The following is a 19276-nucleotide window of genomic DNA, read 5'->3' on the forward strand; positions in this document are numbered from 1 at the left end:
ATATATTTCCTTTGTTTTTCCTACTAGCCCTAACAAACTAAATATTCACTTCAGGTTAGTTTACTTCTATAATACACGTGTGTGTATACATATATATGTATTAAATAATAACCAGATAGAATGGAAGGAAAAAAGGTCATATATTTTAATAAGTATTTTACCTTCTGTATGGTATTCAGAATGAAGCATCGATCATTATTACATATATACTTGCATGAGGCACTGTATGGGGAAATCCTACCATACAAAATCAGGGATAAAAACACACAGATAGAAAAATGAACCACAGACAGGCATTCAAGATGGAAAATAAGAGTACAATGACTAAAAATAAGCAGTTTCTTATATTAGTAATACCATGTCAGTCTCTGTATCAACATTGATACAGAGTTGATAAAGAGTATCCCAGAATTAGAATTTCTGTTAGAGAATGAATATAGAATGTACAGTAATTTTAGCACTCAAAAATAACAAGAACACACATAATCATAGAATTAGTAATGTTGGAAGGCATCACTGATAGTCAGCTAGTCCAACCTCCCCACTCAAGCAGGGTACCTTGAAGTACATTACTCAGGATTGTGTCCAGACAGGTCTTAAATATCTCCAAGGTAATATAGTGTCAAAAGACTTGCCAAGTATATTGGGTCCTCCTTCTTGCCCTCTTGGCATGACATTTGTTTTCTTCCAGTCCACATGCACTTCTGCTGATCTCCATGGCCTTTTGAAGATGATTTAGTGTGGTATAGCAAAGATGTCAACAAGTTCCCTCAGCACTCTTTGAATCCAGGCGAGGCCCATCAACTTGTGGATGTCAGGTTTGACTAAATGGTTTCTACCCCAATCCTCCTGAACAAAGATTAAATTTTCCTTTTTTCAGGTCTTCTCCCTCATCTCTTGGGTTAGGTATTCATGAGGCCTGGCTTTGGCAGTGAACACTGTAAGCAAAGAAGGTGCTCAGTATCTCAGCCTTCTCTGCAGCCTCTGTTGAAAAGGTCCGTGCTCTATTCAGTGGCTGGCCTGCATTTTCCCCAGTACTCCTTTTGCTGTTGTAATTGAAGAAGCCTTTTTTGTCATCCTTGACATGCTTAGCATCATTAATTTCAAATGGGCCTTGGACTTCCTCATTCTATCCTACTCACTGATGGAAGAAGTAGGAAAGGCCTATGGAAACACCCTTCAGCAATGCATTAAACATGGATGTGTTATCAACATAATTTTTAGATTTTCACAAATCTAAAACATAGTACCACACAAGCTACTATTAAGAGAAATAACTGTCCCAGCCAAAAACTATACAGATAGAAACTCAGGCTTGTGACACATTTACTGGGTGGCTTGTTTTCAGGAATATCTCTAATATACATTAGAACCTTATTTTGAGCCTGAGAAAATGTTAATTAAACTGATACATCTCTACTGAACCATATTAGAGTGTATAATCAGTGTTTCTTGAAGAAAGGATGTGGGCATGAAATTTAAAAAAATTATAGTCCCAGGGGAAAGACATTTTGTCTACAGTGTGATGTACATACTAGGTTTTTTATTGTGTACTTTAGTCAGGTTGTTCAATAAGTATATTTCTTGGTTTTAAAACAATACTCTAAAGAAAGCGTTAAATCAGCTGGAAGTCTTGTGAAGCTTAATTTCTGACTGTTTTTTATCCGTTCCTGTCAAATATTCACCCATCAAGGCAAACAGCTCTGGAGCAGGTGTGTTTCTCAGCAGAGAAGGGCATAGCAGCACACAAATGGGAGTTTCCTGAGCCAGGGAAACCCCAGGGGAATGCTGAGATTTTCCAGGAGGCAGCAGCTTGCAAGGACACACAAGAGGAAGAAAATTCCCCTGAAGCCTGAGATGTCCTTGGAGAACTGCTTTGCTGCTCTGCAAACTGAAAAGAAAGACCCATTCCATCAATTGGAGCTGAGTTAAGCAGTCCAATCTGCTCACCCTGTAACAACCAGTGAAACTAAGAAAAGGCAGTGGGTGAGAGGCAACACTCCCCTGAGAGGCATAGAAGCATCCATTTGCTGACCTAATGATCTCCAGGGAGGTGTGCTTCTGACCAGGGTCTTGTGTGAGGGATGTCACTGAGACACTACCAAGTCTCCTTCCGCTCACTGGTTATTATCCCCTGCTGTTGTTTCATGTGGGCAACAGAGATACAGACAGGAAGAGTCTGAGGACGGTCAAAAAAGGATTACAGCGCCCTGGGGGAGACAGTAAAGGACTCTGGAGCACAGGTAGTTTTTTTTCCATCAGTCGTCCTGGTCAAACAAAAGGCATTCAAAAGGGCCAGTTGAACCTGGAAAATCAACAAATGTGTATAGGACTGCTGCCACTGTCAAGGGTTCAGCTACTTGGACAGCGGGGCTCACTTCTGACACCTGGTGTACTAGAGGCTGATCTGTCAGAGAAGGGAAGAGACATCATTGGTCATAAGCTTGCCTAGCTGGTGAAGAGGGAATTAAACTAAACTTACTGTGGAAAGGGAACCCCAATCCTACTTCTACCTGTTTGATGTAAGTGCCAGCAAGAGATGCCCACAGGCTGGAGAGGGAAGGAAGTCAGCAGGAGAGCACCTGAGGAGCATCACAAAGTAATTCCTGTTCCTTCAGCCAGTAAATTTGCTTTATCAGGGCCCAAATTAAATACCTCTATGCAAACACATGTAGCATGGAGAATAAATGAATAATTAGAGATGAACATATGCCTGCAAGACTATGGTCTTATTGGTATCATGGATATGTAGTGGGATGGGTCCTGTGACTGGAATGGTGAAATGGAAGGTTATAGGCATTTTAGAGTAGACAGGCAGGGAAGAGAGGAAGAAGAGAGGTGTTGCTTTTTATGTCAATGACCAGCTGGAATACACAGAGCTCTGGTGGGGGATGGATGATGAGCTGACAAAAAGTCAGAATTAAATGGATGGCAGGTTCAGATAGTGGGGATCTGCCACAGGCCATGCAACCAGGAAGACCCATCAGATGAGGTCCTCTACAGACATGTAGGAGTAGCCTCATGGTCACAAACTTTGGCCCTAATGGGGGTCTTCAAACATCCTGAAGGAACATAGCAATCCAGGAAGGTTCTGGGATGCCTTGATGATAACTTCCTTCTCTAAGTAATAATAGAGCCAATGAGGAGATGTGCTGTGCTGAGCTTTATTCTGACTAACAAGGAAGATCTGGTGAGGAATATGAGGGCCAAGGGCATCCTTGGCTTCAGTGACCTTGAAGTGGTAGGATTCAAGATCCTTAGGGCAATGAGTAGAGCACAGAGCAAGCGCATTACCCTAGACTTCAGAATAACAGATTTTTAACTCTTCAGAACCTTACTCAGTATAGTACCACAGGATAGAGTCCTGGAGGGAAGAGGAGTCCAAGAAACTTGGTTAATATTCAGGCGTTTTCTCCTCCAAGCTCAGGAGTGATACATCCCAATAAAAAGGAAGTCAGGCAGAAATGCCAGGAGGACTTGCATAGGTAAGCAATGAGTTCCTGGACAAACTCAGACACAGAAAAGAGGCCTGGAGAGGGTGGAAGCAAGGACAGCCACCCTGAAAGGAATACAGGGAGGGAGAAATTGCCAAAGCAGTCAGGAATCAGGTTGGGAATGTTGAAGCCATGATAAAATTTAATCGGACCAGGAACATTAGGAGCAATAAGATTAGCTTCCATAGGTAGATCAGTGATAAAAGGAAGACTATGGAAAATCTGGGCCCTCCAGAAGGAAATGGGAGATCTGGTTACCCAGGATATGGTTGAGGTACTCAATGAGTGCTTTGCCTCAGTCTTCACCAACAAGAGTTCCAGGCACAGTTACTGAGTTGCAGAGTATGAATTCAGGGACTGGGGGAATGGAGAACCTCCCACTGAAGGAGAAGATCAGGTGTGAAACCATCTAAGCAGCCTGAAGGTGCACAAGACCATGAGACCTGATGAGATGCAAATGCACAGACTAAGGGAACTGCCAGAGGAGGTGACACTGTCTATCTGTATTTGTGAAATTGTGGCAGTTCAGTAAAATTCCAACTGACTAAAAAAGGGAAAATATAACCCCTATTTAAAAAAAAAAAAAAAAAAAAAAAAAAAAAAAGGAAGAACTGAGTGACTATGTCCCAGTTAGTCTCATCTTGGACCGCTCTTGAAGATTAGTAATATACTTAATAAATTTGTCCAAGAAACAACAGTCACAATAGGGAACATTTAATTTCTTCTTCTCATTTGTAATAGATAAAGCAATAAGCACATATAACAAAAGTCCAAGAAAACAGCAAGAAAGTCAAAACTCAGTCAAATTTTAAAGATTGAAAAATTATGCTTGACTTTCCCTAATGCTGCTAACTTCAAGCAAGGATGGCAAATTCCATGGACAGAGGTAATAAGCATATCTATCTTCTTTCTGTTTAATGGAAACTGAAAGTGTCCCCAGAAACTGGAAGGAAAATATCTCAGGAACACACAAAGGAATATGAATTAAAAACAAACAAACTGTTTTCAAACCACAACACAAACAGACAAACCAACCCCCACCAAAACAAAAAAACAAAACAAAAAGCTGAGAACCAGAGTAAAGATTAAATAGAGAACATGCTTAAAATCACAATTACAACCTAACCCAGCTTACAAGGTGTCATTCATTCATACAACATCTTAGGCTTACAAATGTGAACGTAATTACACCAAACATATTTTTTTTTATGCTAACAGTAACCTTGACAAAAAATTATACCTAAATTTAAGTGCTGCATATCTAAAAGAATTATTTGGCTTCCACTTGGAAATCTATGTAGAATAGATTTCAGATTTTATTCTATATAAATATATTATAAACAATCTCGTTCCCATGTATAAGTGTTCACAGGAGAGTCCCATAATTGCTGCCAGGCTTTTCCAAACCCAAGAAAGAGCTGATTTTGCTCAGCATAGCCTGAAGGTTAGAAACCACTGCTCTAGGCAAAAGACATGATGGCTGTTCATCTCTAAGCTTAGCCTATGTGCATGTGTGCATGCAGCAGTCTGCACTGTTCATATCTGAGAGGAAAGAAAAACATAACATTTCCAGATGTTTATTTTTAGACCAGTACTTGAGGGTTAGTTTCTAGGTTTAAAATTATTCAAAATCATTCTTGTTTGTGAAAGAGGGAAAAAATTGGGCTAGATATGTGGAAATTTACCCTCATCTGAATGCCAGTTTCCAGCAGATTTATATTTATTAATATAAAAACAATAAATAACTCTTTAAAGCTTCATAGAAAAATTTCCAATGGTCTTTACTTCTAGAGACCTGGTTTTAACTTTGCTAGTTGGTTTTTCAATATAATTATAATATTAAGATATACAGAAACTTTATGGTAAACTCCTTGGGTGAAATCTCAGTAAAGGCTACTATTTATAGATAGTAAGTCATAGTAGTCAGCAATATGATAAAGAAAAACTGTGTCTATTTCATTTTTGCATGGACAAAGGTGTCCTTACTGCAAATTGCTTAGGAAAGTTTTCAGTAGAAGTTGTGAATTTATGCAAATATTCACAAGCTAGTGAGACAATTTGTGCACCTGTTTATGCTTTCAAATTTCTGTCAAAAGGTGAAGAAAACACGTAAAAGAAGTCAGAATGACATTGGAAGAGGAAGCTGCTTGGAAGACTGAAACTTTTTTCCCCTAAACAAACTAAGGAGTTAAAGAAATCTGTAAAAGTTGTGCAGTGGAGGAAAAAGTTGTGGTTCCTTTGTTTTGTTTTCTTTTTAATTTTGATTTTTTTTCTTATGTATCAGTTGAATTAAAATGAAATTTTAGCTTAGTTTCAACTACCAGGTGGAGTGGAAAATTTGTTGCCTGAATCTGGCCCATTTGTGATGGAAATATAGCATACTGGCTAACCTCAGCAAAAAAATAAATGTCTTTTCATAGTAAAGGAAAAAAAATTGGCATAATTTTATAACTAGTCACTATTAAGAATTGCTGATAACAACCCGTGATTACATTTACATCTATCAAACATTCTTGTAAGACATCATCATGTAAAAACACTGGTTTTAATTTGGATACATTATTGAGGTTTATGTGCTTGTCCTTTCTATAAGGAATACGTGTGAAAAATATGTTATATAATTTTCAAGGTCTGGATTCTTAAAGTGAAAGGAGATGATTCTGCCTTAATTCTTAATAAACATTACCAGTTCATGTATCTTTTTTTTCCTTAATTAGGACTCATATCTGATAATATGTACAATAATTACATGTATTAAACTGCCCTTGGTAGTCCTTGCTTCCTGTAAATTAAAAGGAATGTATTGCTTGTTTTGTGTATTCTGTTCACCCTGTGGAAAAAGAGAAATCAGTTTTAAAGGTTGTTTATCTGATTATATAAATAAGATTAATAAAGATCCACATATTCTTCTTGATCATGATATACAGCATTTCTTCAAGTGAAACTATTCTGCTTTCAGAAAAAGAAATTGTAAAAGACATTTTGTCTCCTTTTTACACAAACAATAGGCCTGATTTTTGCCTATTTACTTAATAATATTTTTTCCTATTTCAACTTATTTGTATTTTGTATATCTGAGCCTCACAACAGAGGGACTCCAGCAATTTCTTCCTCCAGACACATCTACTCAATCTGAACTTTTGCTGATGACCATAGAGTAGTTTTGCATGTATCTTATAATTTAAAAAATGTGTCGTTCCTTGATTTAGTGGTTTTTCTAAACCAGTAGTTCTGTCATACTCTCTTCTTTTTGTAAACTGATATTTTGTAATAAAATTTTTCCTTGTAAGCTAAATGATTCTCAACAGCATGTGTGAAAATGCAGTTTCAGTCTAGTTTATGTGCATATTCTGAATCACAAGCATTCAACATTGGCTGTTAAGGAGAATAATGAGGTTCTTCCTCTACCACAATTTAGTTACACAGCTGTATAATTTAAAGAAACTCCTACAAGTTTTGAGTCTTCCCAGGGCTACACAACACCTCAGGGAAGATTTTGATTATCCAAGTTTAGAATGCAGTCTTCAAGGTTTGGTTTTTTTTATTCTAAGAGTTCAAGTAAACTTTTTAATGAAAAGAACCTATATTCCTTGTCTGACAGTTATTTCACAGGTTTTCATTCTATTTCACCATGTGATAAATGAGCACCCTAAGGATCATAGGATAGTTCAGTTTATGCAGGTCATCAGAATGTTGAAAATCCAACTTCTTGTGCATGACAGGGTCACATCAGAGGTCAAACCAGGCAACTCAAATTTTAATCCAGCTGGTTCTTTAAAACAGCAAAGATGGAGACTTCACACCTCTGCACAGACTGTTTCACTGCTTGACTGCCCACTTGTAGATAAAGTTTCTCTCATTTCAGTTAATGTCTATTGTACCTTGTCCTAGCACAGAGCCTTGTGAACAGCTCCATTGTCACAATGACCTTATATTCATCAAGGAGATTAGAGCCACCTCTTCTCTAGTCTGACTCATTCCAGCTCCTGACCACACTGCTGACTGTCTGCCCGAGCTAGCTGCAATTAACCAATGACTTTGACTGACTAAGAGGTCCAAAATTTTACACTGGATTCCAGATAGAGTCTCACAAATGCTGAAGAGAAAGGTATAATGACCTCCCTTTGACTTCTTGGTCATCTGTTGCAGAAATATTTGGAATAAGGTGAGCAATTCCAGACTGGGCCCTTGGCCTGCAGAACCAGCGAAGCAAAAATTCAAGTTGTGGCACAGCAAAAAATTCACCTCTCTCCCTTAAGGTGTTCCAGGTTCTAACCGGTGTTCATATGTAGTTTTCTAGTGTTAATATGGAAGCCTCCTTAAGGCAGCTAATGTGTACATTTTTTAAGTGCCTTGTAATGTCAATAAAGTTGTAAAAGAATAAATATAAAGAGACAAACAATAAACATGAGTGCGGCATGAAACACAGTCTCGGTGTAGATGTCGTAGCTCGACCCAACCTCTCAAAAAAAGACCCCAACTTTAGTCATCCACTTCTTAGTATAACTCAGGAGGTTCTTGGCCTTGTGCTACTTGCTGATGCCCAGTTTGCTGTCTAGCAGTGCCATCAGGTCTTTCTCAGTAGGGTTTTTTCTGTGTTAGTGAAGTCTCAGCCTCCAGTACTCAATGAAAGCTCTTTCTTCACAAGTGTGGGTCTAGTCTTTTGTACTTGTGGAATTTCATGATCAAAGATATCCAAATTTTTCCTTACAGGTGGATTATTTTATTGGTCTTTTAGTTTATGGTCTTTTGTGCATCTGTCTAAGATCACTGGGCTAAGTTTCACAGGATTCAGACAGGAAAATGATGCCAGTGGTGCTGAACTGTGACTGCAGAAATAAATTTAAGTAAAGGAGACCTGTTGAGAGGAAATTCTTACATGCAGGGTAATGTTGTTTTGCTAAAGCAAGAGAACTCCTGGAGCCAAACTAGTAACTGTGCTTTGTACAACATATACTTGTTCTCCACTTCAGCTTCATGCTGAATCATCACAGAGATTTGCTAACATGGAAGGGATATAGTGAAGTCAAGGAGATGATTCCTGGTTAATTACTAAAGAAATGAAAGCAGACAAATGAAATTAATTTTAAATATCTTATGGGATCAGGCAATATCATGACCTTTTGTTCACATTTTACAAATTATTTTTTTAAAAAATGGATACTTACTATTCAGATCATAGAGGTTGTCATTTGTTTTAAAGCAATTTTGATTGAGTAGGAGCATTTTTCATCCTTGAATCAGATTTTCATGTTTCCTGTAGTTTGTGCTTTGTGGTAACACTTGCTACTAAACTTGGCTTTAGGCCAAAAAATGCCTGCATATTGTGTTCTGTAGCAATATCTTCTGATGGTGTTCTTGTTTCTTGTGAATTACCAACTCAGCATACAAGAGTCTTTTTTTTTTCCTTCCCATTTTTCTGATTTTGGTTTTATTAGGACTACTCTTTAAAAATTTATTTTACTCAGTTCAGTGTTAAGGTTTTTGATACAGTATTTAATATACTCTTCATCTCTTGGTAAAAGAGTTGTCCTGTATATATATATGTAACACAGATATATATATATATTTGTTTATAACTAAACATTCATTAAAGCTGAAAGAAAATTAAACAGAAATGTAACACACACACCCCTCCCCTCTCACATAAAACTACATGATATTATCTAAATATGTTATTTTTACAACTTTATAATTAAAGCTTTGTGATTAATCTTAATATCTCTGGATACCAGTAATAGCATCCCATAGAACAAGTTTTGATAATTTTATTTATGTCTCTGTTACAGTGCTGGTATCTTCTAAAAAAATAATAGGGGGAATCTCTGACTCAATAGATTCAGGTTTCACTGAAACTTTATCATACAATATCTCGATCTTAGTTAACTAATAAGATGGTTTTTCTTATGTAAGAAACCACCAATTGAACATGTGATTATATTTTATATACTGAAATTTTACTGAAAGATTTTAATTCTCGATTATGGTTAAACTTTATGGAAAAAAAAAAAAAAAACCTGAACTTTATCACAATATATATAAAAGGTGACAAAAAATGACCATATTTACTGAAAGATAACTGTTCTTACCACTTATCTTTGTCATAATTGCTCTAGCTACATCAGAACTGGACATAAGGAAAGTAGTATATATGAGCATAGATATGCATATAGCTGGCACTCTTTGGACTTAGTGTGTCAATTGTAATGACACGCTGTTCCTGAATTAAAAACAAAGCATCCCCTTGTGCTAGCATAATAGTACATTGCTGTTTATATTATGATGGAATTGGTTGATTTCGTTGCACTACTGTTTGAAAAGATGGCAATATTTCTTATTTCATATGATTTTTTAAAATTAAGCTTACTGTTTTAAAATCACTTTTAAAATTAACTGATTTAAAATTAGTTTTAATCATCTTAAACAATCTGGATCTGGTTCAAATTCACTGAAGTAAATAGGAATGCTACATAGATTTCAAAATAATTTTGACCAGATTGCATCTGAAAATCAACCAAAGTATGACTTACAAAAAGATAAAGGTTTTTAGTGCAATCTGAGAGCCTTACTGAAACCTCTCGAAAACAATTCAAAATTCAGTTGATTTTCTGTGTTTGATATTGTCTTATATTTTAGGCAGATAACAGAGGACTAGTACAGCTAGCTTATACTTGCATTTATGATATTTTTACAGCTACCATAAGCTATTGAAAATGCCACCTCAAACAGAGTGTGATGCTATATGTTGGCTTTTTCATTTACAGAAATTATTTTCAAAATGTTACATAAAATGCGTATTTCACTCTGATATTTGATGTAGATGTATTGTTACCTCATGCTGCTCCAGCTTTTCATGTACCCTTTTTTGGATATGGTAATCAGGATTTTAACTAATATAAGTAATGACAAAAACAAAAACAAAAACAAAACCAAAAAAAAAAAAAAAAAAAAAAAAAAAAAAAAGTTACAGAATCACAGAGAACCACAGAATATTCTGAGTGAACATTCTGGGGGAAGGGACCCACAAGGATCAACGAGCTCAGCTCTTAAGTGAATGGCCTGCACTGGGACCAAACCTGCAAGTTTGGCATTATTTGCACCATATGTTACACAAAATATATATGCATACATATATACACATACTCATATAAACACACATGTGAATACATGCATTCACACATCTGAAAATAATCCATGGTTTGTGTTTTTGGTTTATCAGTCCAATATTTTCTGTGCACACAAAATGGACAGTGTTTTATTGTTCATTAAATGATACATTTCAAATGAAAAGAAATGCAATGGTCTTACCGTAACATGAGCTCTAGTAATGACTAATTAAAATAAACCTAAAAACACATGCAGAAATTGCGTTATAATTATTTTATATTTTATAGTAATGCTGCTTGGTTTTGGTCATTGATGTTTTTTTTTAATTTTTGGCCTAAGCAAATATTGGCATACTGACACTTTATATAAAAAAATTTACTAAACAAATAATAAAATAAAAATAAAAACAAAAATAAATAAAATAAAAATAAAGCTAGTAAAAATATAACATAATATAATATAATGTAAAATCATGCAACTTAATGCAAATATAATGTAATATAACACAATATATAATAAATATATTCTCAAGACTTTGCAGGTTGCTGGTCTGTGTAAAGAAAGCTTTTTTGAATTACAACTTCTCTACATCAAGCAAAGGAGTTAAATCTTGACTTCTAATATCAAGAACAAGAAGACTTAGAGAAGTGTTTAAGGAGTAAAAAGTGGGAAATGGACAATGACATGCACTGCTTTTAGCTGAAAAGAAAGATGATCACTAACAGCTGTCATCATCTCTTCTTGACTACAGATTTTGGTGAAGCTCCTCAAATATGGTTTTAGGATCACAGTATTGAATTTATAACTGTTCATACAGTAATATGGATTTGATCTCAGTCTGTTTCAGTCACATAAGTATTGTATTAAAGCATCTGAAAGTTAAAGCAGTTTTAGACCAGCTTTAAGAAAACAGAAATGCAGGGTAGTATTAGTAAGAGTACAGCATACTGATAATAGCTGATTCAACACCAAACATTCCTATTAACAAATCACACTTCGTTAAACAACTTTGAACTGGCATGGGTTAGTTGATATGGATTTAATTTTCTTTGTTACATAGCCTCAGTAGATACACTGAACAATTTTATTTTTGGACAAGCAAGTTGATCTGATATTCTATTCCAGTCTCAACCTCTGCATTAGCACTGTTCCATCTGCTACAGAATGACTTCTGTATATACAAAATCATCATAGATAATCAAATACCATTTTTAGTCACTGCCACTTAACATTATTTCAACCACACACTTCACATACCTGTATTTCAAAAGTGCACTTCACATATTTCAACCTACAGTTCAAGTAATATATCAAAGGCTTCTAAATGATTTGACATTTTAAATATCACAAATTTGTACCTCCCAACTCTTTTACTAAATGTGGAAGCTAATAAATTGGTGCAACATTTATTCACTCTAATGATGAGTAGGAAATTTTTATGGTAACATTGACAATGAGTAGTTTTTGGTGACCTATGTTTTAAACTGTTTGTTTTAATTCAGTATAAATTTTCAAAATTCAGATGATTACTCATGACTATTTCTCCAGACAAGAAGATTTATATTTTTGATATTTATATCTCTGATAAAAATCTGCACCTACTAGTAAAATTCTGTTTCTTTGACTAATCCCTTTTTGACTTCTGTAGGCACTCTTTCCATAAGCTATGAAAAAGAATATGAAAGAAGTCTACATAGTAAGGTTGTAAATCTAAGTAACACACTATTTTTATGTGTTTGTGACAAGCTCTATTTGACTACAGAAAACTCAATCCTGCTGAAATAAATTAGAGGTTTTCTTTCGATCCTTATAAGGATAAAATAATACACCTAGAAATATGGACCTGTACTTACTTTTTCCTGTGTTGCTTTTACTGTCTTATGTTACTGACCTTTGTTTTCATACAAATAACTTTCCACAAGAAAAGCAAAAGGCTTAATCAATCACTCCTCCTCTTCTCTTCCTAGTCTAAATTCCCCTTACTTTTGCTGTTTATGCTCAGTCCCACCTTGGTGACATGGCAGCAGACAGTGCAGGAAGCTGAGGCTGTGCCACGAAGACTTCCTTCTGCTACTCCTTGTTTCTTACTTGCTTTCCTCACCTGCTACTTACTTCCTTCTAGTCCTCTGTTGCAACGAGGATCATCCATGGGCTGCAATCCCTCAGGGAAGGCCCTGCTCCTGCATGCAGGAATGGCACAAGGTGGCTCATATCCTCCTTCCTTCCAGAATTCTCAGCAGCACTTGCTATTGAAACCCTTTATTTTATGTTGAATACAACATTATTGGCAATTTTCAACTGCTTAATAGCTGGAGCAACCCAATCACATCATTCTTTTGGGAGAAAAGGAAAAGGAAACCACGAGCTAGTTCTTTATTTTGTTATGGAACACTGATGCTTTGAAAACATAATTAATCAAACTTCTCATGCAAAACCTATTTGTTCAGTTGAGTTGAAAACTCTTTACATCATCTGTTTTTTGACATAAAATATCGTAGAGAGTTTCTTAACATATATTTTCCCCTCACACAATAGGCTACTGAAATTCTAGGAAAATATTTTTATATCACCCTTGATCCACATGAGAAAAAAAAGAATGTTTATATGTGTGAACATACACCTCTTCTTAACCATCTTCTGCTTAATATTAGAAAAGACAAAATTATGTCTATGGTCTTAGAGGTCTATAAATACTTGTAAAAGCCATGCAGAAGCAGGTATTCATTTTGCTTAAGGTGTGAGACACTTAAAAGCCCACAAGGAATGTGGTTGGGCTAATTGAGACCACTGACAGGCATGGAGCAGTGGATTAAAATTGAGCGGCTGAAGCTCTTACTGCCCTTAGCACTCCTCCATGCCCTCCTGACCAGTGCTGCCTCTCCAGAGGGATAGATGCCTGATTTGTTTGTTAATGAGGAGAACCACCACAGACTTCATCCTTTATCGTATGTTATAATGACTCCAGTGTTGTTTAACTTCTGTATGACAGACTGGAAACCGAGGTGATGCTGGACCTCATTTGTAAGTGTATCAAATATACTTACCTCAGGAGAGCTCTGTTAGTCACTGGGATGGGAAAGCTGAGTGGAGGTGGTAGGAGCTGCAGCTCATCTGCTACCTTATGGCTGTTAAGAGCCCTGAGAGGAGGAATGCCTTCTTTGATAACTCTAGCTCCCTCCATCTTTCTTCCATGTCCTTAATGTTTCTATTTATCACACAGTACTACTCTTATTTTATCTGGATCTTTGGGATTGGAATATTTTTTTGCTGTTGTTTGTGAGGTGTTTAGAAACATAAATACAAAATCGGAAAATAATTGAAATGTAAAGCAATTAGAAATTAATCAGGTTTCTGTGGTGGTAAACCTGAATTTAATTCATGATGTTAACAACGATAAATTATCAAGATAAGACTGAAATATAATTCAGTATATTGTTATGAACAATCAGGGCATTTGATTTGTAAGAAAATTAAGTAATACACATCTTAATTTCATATAATGTCTTGCACAAGTTATAATCACAGTCTCCCTCAGATGCACTTTGTACTTACAAGGACATTATGCCATTTTATCAGTTCATCATACATAGGACACTGAGCTTAGATTTCTGGGCTGTGTATAATATTAGTAACATTTTCAACATAGAACTTTGCTTTATTAAAACATGAACAGACAGAATAGAATCACCCTGGTTCGTAAAAGAAAGTACAGACTGCATTTATAAATGCCGTGTAATTCCTACTCAGAGCCACTCATGAACAGTAAGGGCAATTTAATTATCTAAATAGTAATTAGGAAATTAAATGGAGTTGAAAGCTTACAATCCTTTGAGACCTGGGGCTGGCAAATATGGAAAAAAAGTCAAAGGCTTCTGCCTGATCATATCTTAAGGGGTATGTGGTAACACAAAACCTCAGAAGAAAGGCTTTTTTTTTTTTTCTTTCTTAAGATAATTAAGGGTGAATATTTTATATCTCCTGGAATGAAAAAAACCTTGTATGTTCCATATAAGTATAGGAAAACTTGGAGACTGAAACTAGTAAAACGGGCTTCAGATTTTATAATCATAAGCAAATGCCAAAATGTGGTTCAAAAATACCTTTAACTCCATCTCCATAAAAAACACAGTTACTTATTCCATGTATTGTATGTTGAACCATCTAAACTTGAATAATATTTGTTTGCATAAGAGGAAGTAAGGAAGAATCCTATTTAGGAAGAATCTTAAATAGGACAGAAGACAGCAAGGCAGCCAGATTTACAATAAATGTAACTATGAAAATGTTCTGAAAATAATGGCATACAGGAAGACTTTAATTAATATGGAATACACTGTCTGCAATATATAGAAACAGAAATATGATTTTGAAATTTCATTAACCCCAAATAATTTTAAGAAAGAAGGCTATTGTTTGTGACAGTCATAGAATAATTCAACAATGATTAATGAAGATTATTGAACTACTTATTAAATAGTGCTTACTCACCAACCAGTAATTTAAATACAATAGTTATAATACAAACCTGTATCAATAATATAATTTTTTTCTAATATGACTGCAACTGCAGTGTTACAATTAAATCTAATATTTGAATATGGGCTTAACACAATCGTACCACTGGGAAAAAAAATCATCTCTGTTCTGTGTGATGCCTTTTGAGAAAGGTCATCTATTTCCTTTGCCAAATTTTTCAGTTCTGAGACTAAGGTGAGCACAGTATGTAACTTAAAGCTAATGTATCTCAATAATTGAAACAAAAATGAGCCACTTGGTGCGTTCTCTACACCAAGGACTGTTTAAAGGTGTCAGTCATCTTCAGGACAAGCTAGTGTTCTTGAATGCTGAGTGGGAGTCGCTGAAGCTAGCACCAGGACATGTTAAGTTTTTTACACTGTGCATTTTGGAGCCTTCATTGGGTTTCTGATGGCTGATTTTGGATGGAGAAACATAAATATTTAGGATTTATGATTCCAAATGTGTGCAGAATGAAGAAGCAGTAGCTGAAGTGAAATCAGCTTTTTGGTATTACAGTCTAGTAACAAAACACACCCTGTTAACAGGAGAGAAAATTTTAATTTCTTCTCTACTTCCATGTCTCATATCTCAAACAGGTAAATTTTAAATGTTAAACACTAGCAGTTCCATTTTCTACTATCACTCTAAAACCTAGATTTGACAGTGCAGTCAGTGCAGTCCCTGTACTGGGTGCACATGGCAAAGCCATGGTGGTGGGACTGGAGGTATGTTCTTATAGATGTCTCTGTAAGAAGAGGTCAGGGGCTACACCATGATTGTTCCTGTCTATTCTAAGCAGCTTTACAGGGAAGTCAGGACACAACTGACTCTGTCAGTGAAGCTGCTGCTTCTTCTTGAAGTCGTATTTAAGAAAGAGCAAAATTCGACATAAGCAGTTAGCAGTGACAAAAACAAAACCAAACAAAGACAACAAAGAAAAACAGAACCCCTACAAACAAACAAAAAAGTAAACAAAAAAACAACCAACCAAAAAAAAAACCCAGAAAACAAAAAGCAATCAACCAAACAAAACCCCCAAAAGACAAAACAAAATGAAAAACACAACCAAAACACTCCCCCTCCTGCCCCGCCAAATAAATCAATAACTAAGGCAAAGTGTAAGAAACAGTTCCTCTAGGCAGCATCACCACAATAAAAGGAAGAGGAGAAGGTGTTTCAGGTATTGGAGCAGAGATTGCCCTACAACTTGTGGAGAGAAGTATTTCAGAGCATTGCAGTCCATAGAGAGGACTGTGGACCACTCATACTGGAAGACGCCAGGAGTGTAAGAAGGAAGAAGTGACAGAAAAAAACGTTTATGGACAGGTCATGAATCCCCAATCCCCGTTTGTGCTTCACAACCCAGTTTGGTGGAGGAAGGAGAGGCATTGGGAGTTTAGGAATGGTATTAATTGATGTTATTTCCTTGTTTTGGTCTAGATCTTTCTAAGCTGCCTTTAACAAGAAATAATTGAACATATAATATATGGATATATTGTACAAAGTATTTCCACTTAATTTGCACTACTTAAATAGTCATTGAGGTAAATAGAAAGTCCCTGATTAACATCATGAGATCAATTCTACAGCTCAGCAGTTATCTTCTGAAAGATCAGCTTTGATTGAAACATATGATTTGCCTACCCTTATTCTAGAAAAAAAACAAAAAACAAAAGCAGTTTTGCATTGACCATCCATGTTCTAAAACTGCCATTCCACTAAAAATTATAGATTTCAGATCATCCGAAATGCTACTGTGAAAACAAGAGCAATAAAGCACTTTGCATTAGAATAAAGTACTTTGAATTCCATTTTTTTATGGAATAAATTTTACATTATATAAATTAGGATATCATAAAATATATATAAACCTATGTAAAAATCCATATTTGCAGAGTGCTATAAGTAGTTCTTAATCAACAGATTATTTCGTTTGGGTTAGCAAGGGTTTGCATTTGGAGAAGTGCACAAGGAAGACACTGTACATTCAGTACCTAAATTGTGAAATAAAGAGTAGGATTATTAAGATTGCAGATGTCAACAATCTAGGAAGGAGAACCAACAATAGCTGATGTCAAAGCCTCTCTCAGTGATTTTTAAGCAGCCTTGGCCTGGAGAAGTCCCATTTGACTGCAAGGTGGTGAATACTGTCCTAGTTTTCAAGAAGGGCAAGGAAAAGGACTCCAGAAACTACAGGCCTGACAGTCTCACTTCAGTGCCTAGTATAATTATGGAGAAGATTTCTAGGGGGTGTTTTGAAAACCACCTGAAAGACAATGCAGTCATTTGCCACAGCCAACACGGCTTCGTGAGTTTTACCAAAATCCAGAAAAACTTATATCCACTGCCTTCCCTCCATCTACTAGGCAGGTGGTCTTATCACAGAAGGATATCAAGTTAGTTAAGCAGGACTTATCCTTTGTGAACATGGGTTGACCAGCTCTGTTCGTTCCATTGCTCTTTAAATATCTTTCAATTGTACTCAGTTCAATCTTCTCCAGAATTTTTTCCAGCAACTGAGATCTATCAATATTATTAAAGACTAGAGTGAAAATTTATTGAATGCCTTCCACTTCTTCATCACTATTAATCAGATAACCATCTTCAACGTTAGATCTCCTCTTGCTATCAGGAACTAATTTAAGAAACCCTTGTTATCTGAAACAACACTGACCAGTGTTACAAACTGGTTTAATCACAGAAGAGTAAAGAGAATTTCTGTGAATAAAACAGAAAGAATACTGAAGGTTCAAAATGTTCCCCAAAAATGAGATAAAAACCAAATTAGATTCAATGTTGATGCCAAAGAAATGACACATTTTTATTTAAGAGTAAAAGAGGCAAAGAGGAAGAGAGAAGTAGAGAAAAGTTAGAAAAAGCTAAGGTTACTTAAAAAAGCATGGGATAGGTAACCACCACACTGCTGCTGCTCAGACAGGGGGTGGGAGTGGAGAATGAGCGAAATGAGTTTTGCCTTTTCTTTTTGTGCTTTCTTTTTGCGGCCCTGTTTTGTTTGAAGGGCCTTAATCTCCCTCTCCGGTCTCGGGAGCAGCTCTGCTGGGATGCAGCAGCCCATCCCCGGGTGCTGCGGCCGGAGCCTGGCCGCCCGTGGTGGTTTCCATCACGGTTGGTTCTCCCCTGACCGGCGATGTCAAACCCTGAGGCTCAGGGTGCCTCGCAGCAGGGATGGTGGTGGGGAAAAGGCAAAGGTCAGGGATTCTGCCCCTCACTTCCTCCTCCAAACTTCACACAACTTTCACCTTCCTTTTTATGGCCCTTGAGCCAGGCTACTCACAGTGCATCCCAAACAAAACTTTCAGGTATTCAAGGGTGATTATTATATTCAAGGCAGATATAATGATGAAGCACTTTTTGAAGCCGTTCTCTTCTTACCAAGTTCTTACAGCCAATTCTAACTCTAACTGAGATTTAGCCTTTCATGCCTTCTCCCTGCATACAAGAACCATGACACTGTAATCTTCCCACAAAGCTGATCTCTTGTCTAAAAATCATACAATTTCTTTTTCCTTTGGAGCTCCATGAGGAGTTCCTTGTTTAGCTCTGTTAGTCTTCTCTTCTGCTTGCTGGATTTATGACACAGTTACATTGCCTTCACTCTAATTTCTGAAAATAGAGCTAAATGCTATCAAACTATCAAACCTATCCCATACATATGGTGCAACAGTGTTGTTGAGATGTTGGAAATGAGTCAATAAATGGCTCCTGTTAGTTTATTGCTCACCTAAAGACCGGTAAAAATACTTTCTGTTCTATTAGTCACTGGTAAGAAATCAATATGTGCCTTATTCAAGTTCAAGACAGATGCAATATTTAAAGATCAGTAAAAACAAAACAAAACAAAACCATGAGTGTCATTTAAAAGAGGTGGAGGTAAGGAAACCAAAGAGGTGATATGGGGAGGTATTTCCTAGGTTACTGCTTCCCTGAGTGTAAGTTATAGCCATTATAATCAAAGGGTCTGGAAGCAGAAGTAGCAATTAAAACTTTTTTTTAGCTTTTTTTTTTCCCCCTCTTAGTTTTCAGTGAACAAATCTGTGAAAAATACTAGGCCTTCTTTGGTTTGGTGACAGAAGATAATGTATGTACTGTTCTGCAAGCAGAATAGAACATCACAAAATAACAGACCACACAATTAA

This window comes from Sylvia atricapilla, chromosome 4 (assembly GCF_009819655.1).
Source record: "Sylvia atricapilla isolate bSylAtr1 chromosome 4, bSylAtr1.pri, whole genome shotgun sequence".
Taxonomy (NCBI): Eukaryota; Metazoa; Chordata; class Aves; order Passeriformes; family Sylviidae; genus Sylvia; species Sylvia atricapilla.